The sequence below is a fragment of the Myotis davidii genome, unplaced genomic scaffold (genome assembly GCF_000327345.1).
Source record: "Myotis davidii unplaced genomic scaffold, ASM32734v1 scaffold107, whole genome shotgun sequence".
Classification (NCBI taxonomy): Eukaryota; Metazoa; Chordata; class Mammalia; order Chiroptera; family Vespertilionidae; genus Myotis; species Myotis davidii.
In genome coordinates this window covers 245,203-255,014 of record NW_006383012.1, presented here as the reverse complement: position 1 = coordinate 255,014, position 9,812 = coordinate 245,203, and positions in this window count along the sequence as shown.

The following is a 9,812-nucleotide window of genomic DNA, read 5'->3' as shown; positions in this document are numbered from 1 at the left end:
TTACCAACAAAGGGAAAAGAGGTCAGTGCCCCTAACTAAATAGTCGGGTATTGCATGCTGTAGAAATTGCTGCAAAATGGTTGAAAATCCCTCTTCTAATGAGTTGTTAAGTTCTGTCAGGGCATCCATTTTCATGCTATTAGGCTGGAAAGAGCTTAGAGGATGGATATCTATGTGTTCTGTGATTCTCCACTAACGGGAGGTTTCCTGGCCTCAAGCTTTATACACTGTCTCCTATGAAGAGCTTTGATCCCATTCCATGCATGGGTAAAAGTTTTCAGTAAAGGGGGGAATCCCAGAAGAGGAATGCATGCTTTGGAGCTAATAGTTTATAAAGTTAATTTTTGTCCTCACAACTAGAATGTCTCTCTCTCTCTCACACACACACACACCACTCACACAAAATGCAGATTTCCTTAAGCCTTGTTTTGTTGCCATTAGGCAACCACTTACCAAAATCAGAAACTGTATGGATAGTTTGAAAGCATTTAAATTATGCACTGGATAAATTCTATTTCTTTTTCTTGTGTTAAATTGGAGCAGAACAATTAGAGTCTTGATGGGCAATCCTTTGCCAGGTGGCTAATTCAGGCCTTCTCATCTGATCCTTTGCACACTTCCTCGATTTATGGATTTATTCATGGAGCCAGGCTGTGTCAATCTATGTCCCACTTAATTTCAGCAGACCCTTTGCCAGGTGGCTAATTCAGGCCTTCTCATCTTGATCCTTTGCACACTTCCTTGATTTATGGATTTATTCACGGAGCCAGGCTGCGTCAATCTATGTCCCACTTAATTTCAGCAGACTGGTGCTGGGAAAGCTGCTTTATTTTCTTCTGCTGTACCTGCAACAACAAGAAACCACCTCTAATTGGTGATTTGTGGGACAGCAACTAGCCTTGAGCTCATTAGTGGCTGAGCTGGTGATTCGGAGGACATCCATTGGAAATGGGCTGAGAAAGTTGCCCTTCGTTGAAAACTTTCTCTCAAGGAACAATCTAACATCATGCCATGTAAAAACAAGCAGACAGCGAGGAAAATACTTTGTTTTCTCAAATTTCTGTGTTGTGTACAATTAAATATACTCTTGCAGTAGGTATGTATGTGCCCATGGCATCTGTTTCACCTTGGTAGGTAAACCTCTCTCCTTAGCAAGACTCCATACTCCAACAGCACAAGACCTGTTGTCTTGGTTTCTTTTTTCATTATTCTACCAGAGGCCCAGTGCACGAAATTCATGCATGGGTAGGGTCCCTAGGCCTGGCCGATGATCAGGGCCATTTGGGGCCTTCTGGCTGCCAGCCGGGGCCTCCCTTTATTTCACGCCATCCTCTGGTGGTCAGCACACTTCATTTATATATATATAGTTTTTAGTTGGTTGATTATATTTTCTGGTCTGTACATTTCATGGCAATAGGAAACCCATTTAGTGTAAAAACATCTATCATTTGTTGTTGGTAAAGCACACAAGAGGTTAGTTACCTTGGAACCAGAGGAAAGCAGAATGGGTTTGGCTGTTCCCTTCAATTGCTTTTGGAAATAGATGTTGTGACAAGATAACTACTAGGTTTTATTTTCTCAAGGTCCTACAACTCAGATAATCTGAACTGTTTTCCAGAGAAGTCTATGTCCTTAACTGTCAACTTGAAAATGAAACTACTTCCTCAAAGGCAGCTTCAGGCTTGCTTAGTTCACTGCTCCTTTCTCATGTAGATTTTCCTGCACTTATTCATACATGCAAGTTTGTTTTCAACCAATAGTTATTGAATATTTATCAAGGTCCAGGTGCTGGTTGAGTCGCTGGAGATAAAAATATGAATGACAATGCGAAATCTGAGATGAAGGATCTTTGGTTTAGAAAACAAGCAAGTAAATAAATGATTTTACTACAGTGTCTCAGTGGTAAATACCAATGGTTCTGGGAACATGGAGGAAAGGCATCTAATTGAGACTGCGGTGGAGTGAGGTGTAAGGGGAAATTTCCAGGGAAAATGGATATCCAACTTGAATCTTGAAAGATAAGTGGATGTTGGTTAGGAAAAGAGTTATTCAAATTTCCTATTTTGAGGCTTAGGATGACCTCTTCTTACTACCTAAAGGAAACTAGTGAGTTAAAAATCCAGTGGGGAAAAATTGTAAAAGGAAAATTCTATGTAAAGAAAACATTTAACGTAGAGTATTTGGCAGAGGAGAATCTGTAATGAGACCCCGGGTAGAAAGGGAAGACAACGGCAACGTTTCTGACTTTTAATTTCCCTTTGGGCAGAAGGCTCACCTTTTAGTGGCCAGAAGAATCACTTGGAATGCTTTTTAAAAATAATCATTTCTTGGTTCTGTTTTCCATAATTCTGATTTCCTGGGTCTGGAGGGAGGTCCAGGAATATAAATTTGTAAGAAGTCACCCAGGTATATACAGAGTTTCCCTCACCTTAGGTTTTTTTTTTTAATGCTTACCCCAGGATATGTTTCCATTGATCTACAGAGTTTCCCTCACCTTAGGTTTTTTTTTTAATACTTACCCCAGGATATGTTTCCATTGATGAGAGAGAGAGAGAGAGAGAGAGAGAGAGAGAGAGAGAGAGAGATACACCTGGACCAGGGATGGAACCCACAATCTGGGTACGTGCCATGATGGGGAATCGAACCAGTGACCCTCTGGTGCAGCGGACAGTGCTTCCAACAAACTGACACTGGCTGGCTAGGGCTCCCTCACCTTAGTTTTTATTCCATCATCCTATCCAGGTACGTCTGTACTTCTACTAGCACAGCCACAGGAATCTGGAAATTTCAAAAAGAATTATTTTCATTACTGAGCAGCAATAGAAAGAGAGAGAGAGAGAGAGAGAGAGAGAGAGAGAGAGAGAGAGACACCTGGACCAGGGATGGAACCTACAATCTGGGTACGTGCCATGATGGGAATCGAACCAGTGACCCTCTGGTGCAGCGGACAGTGCTTCCAACAAACTGAGCCACACTGGCTAGGGTTCCCTCACCTTAGTTTTTATTCCATCATCCTATCCAGGTACCTCTGTACTTCTACTAGCACAGCCACAGGAATCTGGAAATTTCAAAAAGAATTATTTTCATTACTGAGCAGCAATAGAAAGGACATAAGAGAGCCATACAATTAGTTAAGCTTATGCAGCACAAGGTGCTGTTGCTACTGTAAGCACATTCGAGGCTTCAGACTTAAAACAGCTTTACGAGGCCATTCGTGGGTTGCTTTCCCTCCAAGCATATTTCTCGGTGACACTGCTCACAGCTCAGTTCCTGCACCGGAAGTCTGTCAGTTGTTCATTTTGCCTGTAATTCATATGAGCATAAACATTCACTTTCAACTTTACTGCCTTCCTGGAGCCCTTCAGCTCTGTTTGGGTTTTCCACTCAAAGGAACATCCTCATTTTAGCTGATTGTAAATAATGTATTAATATCTCAGATCAGCTGACACTCTATTCACTCCACACACTTCGGGGCCTTTGTTAACTCCTCCCTAAGGATACTGGCACTGGTTAGAAATACCTTTGCATTGAAATAATAATCTTCATGACAAAGCACTTGTACATATCCCATCCCAGACACATGCAATGTGCTCGATTGATATTTGTTGGAGAACAAACAAAGATATACAGTAATGGTGAGTCATTTAGAGGCACCTGTGTTTCAGGATACTGATATCATGAAGACAAATGTTATATCTTACTCTGGATCTTCCATATGACATCAGGAAAGGTGACTTTCTCAAGGCTCTATATCATGAACTCATTGCAATAAGTAATCCTTATGTCTACCTATCTCAAGTTGTTAACTTCTTGTGACCTCTTCAGAGATGGTTGATTAACTAGGAATTATTAGACAATGGTCACCAGGCTACTCTCTCTGAGAAATTAGAACTGTCAAAGTAAAATGATGATATAGGTGTTTTGAAGACATATTCATTAGAGAACTATTTTAGAAGTGCTCTGCTATGAGGTTTAGGGATAGAAGGATAAAATATTGTTCACTAAGAGCACCAAATTCACATAACAATAATCACACTTGATTTTTATTAAAAAGAGCCTGTGTTTCAACTGCTACATAGAAACTAGTAGATCTTTAAACTGAGTCTCAGCCACTACATAGACACTTCTATTTTCCAACGTGAAAGGGTCTGGAGAAGTAATTCAGTGACGTCAGGAGATCTGAATTAGAAATGCAGTTATTCAGTGAAAGTCTGTGCTGAAAGATTATGCTGAAAAGCCCACAGCTGACCAACCAAACTCAGAAACCAGGGCAGGGAGATTTATAATTTCATTTTGGGTTCCTTTTCTTTTTCAGTACATAGATCTCTGATCTGTACAACACCACAGGGGCCATGTGCTGCCTGGTTTCTCTTATTTTCCCTTTTGATGTCTCTGAGGCTATATTCTAATGAAGAATCCCATGGGCTCATTCTCCTGAGAAGGCTGCTCAATTAGGAGGGTACGCTAACCTTTGAAAAAAGAAAGATGAAAGGTTGATGAGCCAACATAGGAATTAACATTGAAAAATCACTTCTGTACCAGGTCACAACACTGTTAGCAACAACAGTAATTATTGTTATTTCAAAAAAACATTAGTCTCAGTGTGGGAGTAGAAACTCAAACAGGAGAATAAGCTTCCTTTATTTGATTGACATATTGGAGGCAATTCTCTTTCAGCCTAATCAGCAGCCGGAGGCTTATAGAAATAATCTCTGAAAACTCGTAAGCAAAGTCACAAATATATGAATTCTGTTCAAATGGAATAAAGTACGGGAGAAAGCAAACCTAACTCAGAGTACTTAGCTATTGCAAAATTATTTTTTCTGCCTCCATAGACACATGGAAAACATATTTAAAAATGTAATTGTAAAAGCTGATTAAAAATCTATATTACCAACTTCCAGTTATAAGATAAACAAGTTCTAGGAATGTAATGTACAACATGATGATGAAAGTTATCACTGCTGTGTGATATATGAGATATAGTAATCCTAAGAGTTCTCATCTCAAGGAGAACTTTTTATAAGATAATAGGTTATATATATATATATCATGCTGTGCACCTTAAAATTATACAGTGATGTGTGGCAATTATTTCTCAATAGAACTGGAAAAATCGATTGCACATATTTTTATCATTACAAAAATTTTAATGTATTATCAAAAATAATTTAAACTTATCTACTGAGGACATTTTTGTGTAGAAAAAGCTGTTGGGTTTATACCTACACATTTAGTTACTCCCTAGTCAAATAATCAATCTCATGGATTTAATACCAAGTGTAGCTACTGGCTCCCAAGTTATCTTGAGTCTGGACCTACCCCTTGAACATCAAATTCATATATTTAACTTCCTTGACATCTTCACTGGGGTGATTATTGGTACCTCAAACTTACTGTCTAAAAGTGAACTCTTTTTTTTTCTCACCACCCATGTCTCTGCCAATCAATGATTTCTAAATATTACCTCTATTGCTACACTAAGCCACCATTTTTTCTTATCTGGAATATTGAAGTTCATTTAATTCCAGTGTTGACTCTAGCATTCTATTGTCCATAGAGCAGTGAGAAGGGATGTAAAGTTTTTAGATCATGATATTCTTCTGCTCAAAAGCATCTAATGATTTCCCATATCACTCTAGGTAAAAATCAAACATCTTACATGGTTCCTCCCTGCCCCTGGCAATTCTATATCACCTGCTAGTTCTCTCTTCATCTCCCTCCACTCCAAGCTTCCCCTTCCTCCCCGCAGAAATCTTTACTTGGTCTTTACTTTGCTCGGTATGCTCTTCACCACAAATACCTGCCTAACTCATTGTTCATTTTATTTAACTGTGTTTATCTTTCACTTTATTAGAGTGGTCTTCCAAACCTTCCAGAATAACACACCCATTCTCCTTACTCTGTCTTTACATCTTTTCTTCTTGGTATTTCTCATGGCCAATCACAGACACGTTCAAAGTGGTAATTACTTGTGGGTTCCATATTTGTGAATTCTCTTACTTGCTAAAATTTATTTGTAACTCCCCAAATCAATGATTGTGTCACTTTCATGGCCAATCACAGCTATGTTCAAAGTGATGAAAATGTGATCAGCTGGCTGAGGTATATAAGGCCACACTCTGCCTTATGCCATCTCTTACTCTATAAACACATGTCCTTTTTTAGCACCACATCTTTCTCATCTTTATGCATTTTGTTGGTGACGTCACGGTTTAAAGTACTGGATCTCACGTTCCTAAGTGGGCCTTGTGTTCCTAAGTGCAAGAGGTGATGTACCTTACTGAGAGAATGCATGTGTTAGATAAACTTCATTTAGGCATGAGTTAAAGTGTTGTTGGTTACAAGATCAATGATAATGAGTCAACAATATAGATTAAATGAAGTGTATTTAAACAGAAACACACAAAATGAGGTTATATATTGATTACTTGATGGGACTGTTGTGACCACAGTCTTGCTTGTATCTAATCACTATTTCCCTTAGGAGCAGTGTGCAGTATTCAGTGTTTCTGATGACTTCATAGAACATAACTCTTACAAATAATGAGAATTAATTGCATTTTGTCTTTCTATTTATCACCCACCAATAAAATATAAACTTACAGCAGCAAGAATTTCATGTTTACACCTGTACATCTAATGCTTAGAACAGTGCCTGACACATAATAGGTGCTCAATAAATATTTAATGATGTAATAAATGGAGAAAAGAAAGATAAATCTTTTGTGAGAGAAATACAGTACATTAATATTTGAGAAATGCAATAAGCTAGTAATGGAACCAAGAAAAGATATAAGTTGTGATGGCCTCTGAAGGCCATGAGCAGAGTGATGAGGTCGAGAGTAATTGTTAGGCAGGGCTGGTGTCATTTGATCTGAGACCTAAAAGAGAAGGACAGTCAGCCCTGAGAATCAGGGAGGAAAGAGTAAAGAATAAAAAGTGAAGGCACACAGTGAAAGGGGTGCTTTCTGGGCCTGAACACAATGAGGACAGTGTGAGTAATGGGGAGACTGGTGAAGATCAGGTGGAAGAGGCAGAAGGATGCTAGACCAGGAAAGCATTTTATATTTTACACTAGAGGCCCAGTGCATGACGTTCATGCACTGGAGGGGGGAGTGTCCCTTAGCCCGGCCTGCGCCTTCTCACAGTCCTGGCTGTGGGATCTAAGCTGGGGAGCAGGCCTAAGCCGGTAGAGAGACATCCCCCAAGGGGTCCTTAGTGCTGCCGCAGTGGGGGGAGAGGCTCCCGCCACCACCACTGTGCTTGCCAGCCATGAGCCTGGCTTCTGGCTGAGTGGCGCTTCCCCTGTGGGAGTGCACTGACCATAAGGGGCAGCTACTGTGTTGAGTGTCTGTCCCCTGGTGGTCAGTGCACATCATAGTGACCGGTTGTTCTGCCTTTGGTAGATTTGCATATTAGGGTTTATTATATAGGATATTCTGAAATCTAAGAGTCCATTAAAATATTGAAGCAATGTCTGTGGTACATCTACACGATGGAATACTACACTGCTCTAAAAAGGAAGGAACTCTTACCGTTTGCAACGGCATGCTAGGGGACTGTCTAGGGCGGGGGGGGGGGCGGAATGGACACATATGTAATACCCTTTGTAATAATAAATAAATAAATAAATAAATAAATAAATAAATAAATAAAAATATTGAAGCAATGTGAATGTATAAACCTGATACCAACTCCAAAGGAAAGAGATATTAAAAGGAGACTGATTAGTCAATTAATAGGCCCAATTTTTAGTTGCCATATATTCTGCAATTGCCAAATAGCTGTTCAGACATAGTGTCTTATCGGATTCAAGTACCTGTACATTAGGGGCTGTTAGATTGATCTCTTACCAAAGCACCTGAAAAACCCCTATGGAAATTTTTGGTGGATAGCACGGAGCTTTGACCAAAGACCCTCCTCTTTCATTGTGAGGGTTTGGAAGAAGATATAAAGAGACAAACTGAGGAGGAAGGGGACACCTGTCAAATGAACCTTGGTGATTTGCTAAGCAGAGAGTGGCCAGTGTTGTGATCAGAATGAGTCGATTTTAGTAGGGGTAATATATTTTTAAAGTCTTGGATAGTGCTCAGCACTTAGAATATACTAAGTATAATGCATTCTCAGAATGAATCTTGTGGCCAAGTAGTTTTAAGTGTATATCTAAGATTAACAAAAAAACTTTGTCTCCATAATATATTTCTCTAAATGTCCATAATTTTTAAAAGGTTATTTAGGAATATGGAAGTGTGAATGTTTGTTTGGTTAACTGGCTCTTGTTTCCCTGGATAAAATCTCTAGGCCAGAAAGAACATCAGACATTGCACTGCTCATTTCACTGCTGCTAGGACAGTCACCTCTTTAGGAATGTCCAGTAAGTTTAACTCATAGGAAGATCTCTGATTTCCAGGGGCAGCTTGGATCCGTGAACTGAGCAGGATTCTGATGCAGAATCTGACTCAAAGAGCACTGTGAGCAGCTCCGAATGTCTACTCTAGCATGTATGTAACGTGCCAAAATTTGGCCATGCCTAACAGAAACTGTCCTGGAAAAATAGTCTCTGTTGGAGGTGATGTACTGACACTAGCATAGGATCCCTGTCAGGCAGAACTGACTTCAAATCCTCGTCACATGATCTCCAACTGCACGTGCTTTAAAAATTATATCAACCTCACTATCTCTACACAGTGGGGTAACAATATGTATCTTCCATGAAGATCAAATAAGATAATGGATGTAAGTGCATGGCATGTGGTTGGAACTTGCTAATCCTTACTCTTTAAATTCACATTTCCCACTATCTCTGGGGAAGACCTTCACTTCAAGGGCTTAATTGCCATTACAGCTTGATTCTTCCTTCATGGACCATTCTTAGAATTTGAATCTTACACCAGCTATCATCTTCCTCCGTGAATTAATATTTCATCCTTCCCAAGTTCTCCTTACTTTGTTTATTTGATATCTTTATTATTGCTCACCTATCACTAGTGTCAAAGTCAGGAGACATTTGTCTTTAAGACCTACCCTCCACTTGGTGTCAGTTCTGCCCCTTCCCTTCACTCACCTTAAAAGTTCTCCTATGAAAGGGCCCTCAGTTTTCATCAAAACAGAAATCTGATACATATAAAATATCAGAAACTTAATTCTTTGTCCCTCCCAGAAGCATCTGCACTTTAAAATGAATTTGCTGTGAGATAAAAATTGTTATAAGAAAGATCTGTGTTGAATATAAATACTTTAGGAAAGGTATCATATATACTATAAATCTGGGCAAGATCATGGTAGATTTTCTATTCCACCATTCAGCACACTTTAATTGAAGATTTTCTGTGTACCAGGTCTGGACCAAATACTCGGTAGCTTCTAGATAGGAGAGTATGTTCTTTATAATTACTAAGAGATGGAGTGTGGACAAGACATGGATTCTGATCAGTATTTGGTCAGTGGTTAGCACAGAATTGCAATGATAAGTTTTATGGAAGTACTAAGACCTAGAAGAGCACCTGTATGAAAGGATCAGAGAAGTCTTCATGGGTGAAGACACATTTGAAATTTGCCTTAATGAATAGAGAGATATAGGCAGGCAGGGATTAAATTAGAAGGGATATATATATGAAAAAAGCCATCAGTCACCCATGTAAATATGCACGTCAAAAAAGTGTGCATTTGGTGCCACTAACATATATATGTATATAGTGACTTATGGAAATGTACCAAATGTGTTCAGGTGTGGCTGGATTTAGAGTTTGTATATGTATGGGAAAGGCTTGGGCCATATTTCAGAAGGCTTTTAATGGAATGAAGTGGTA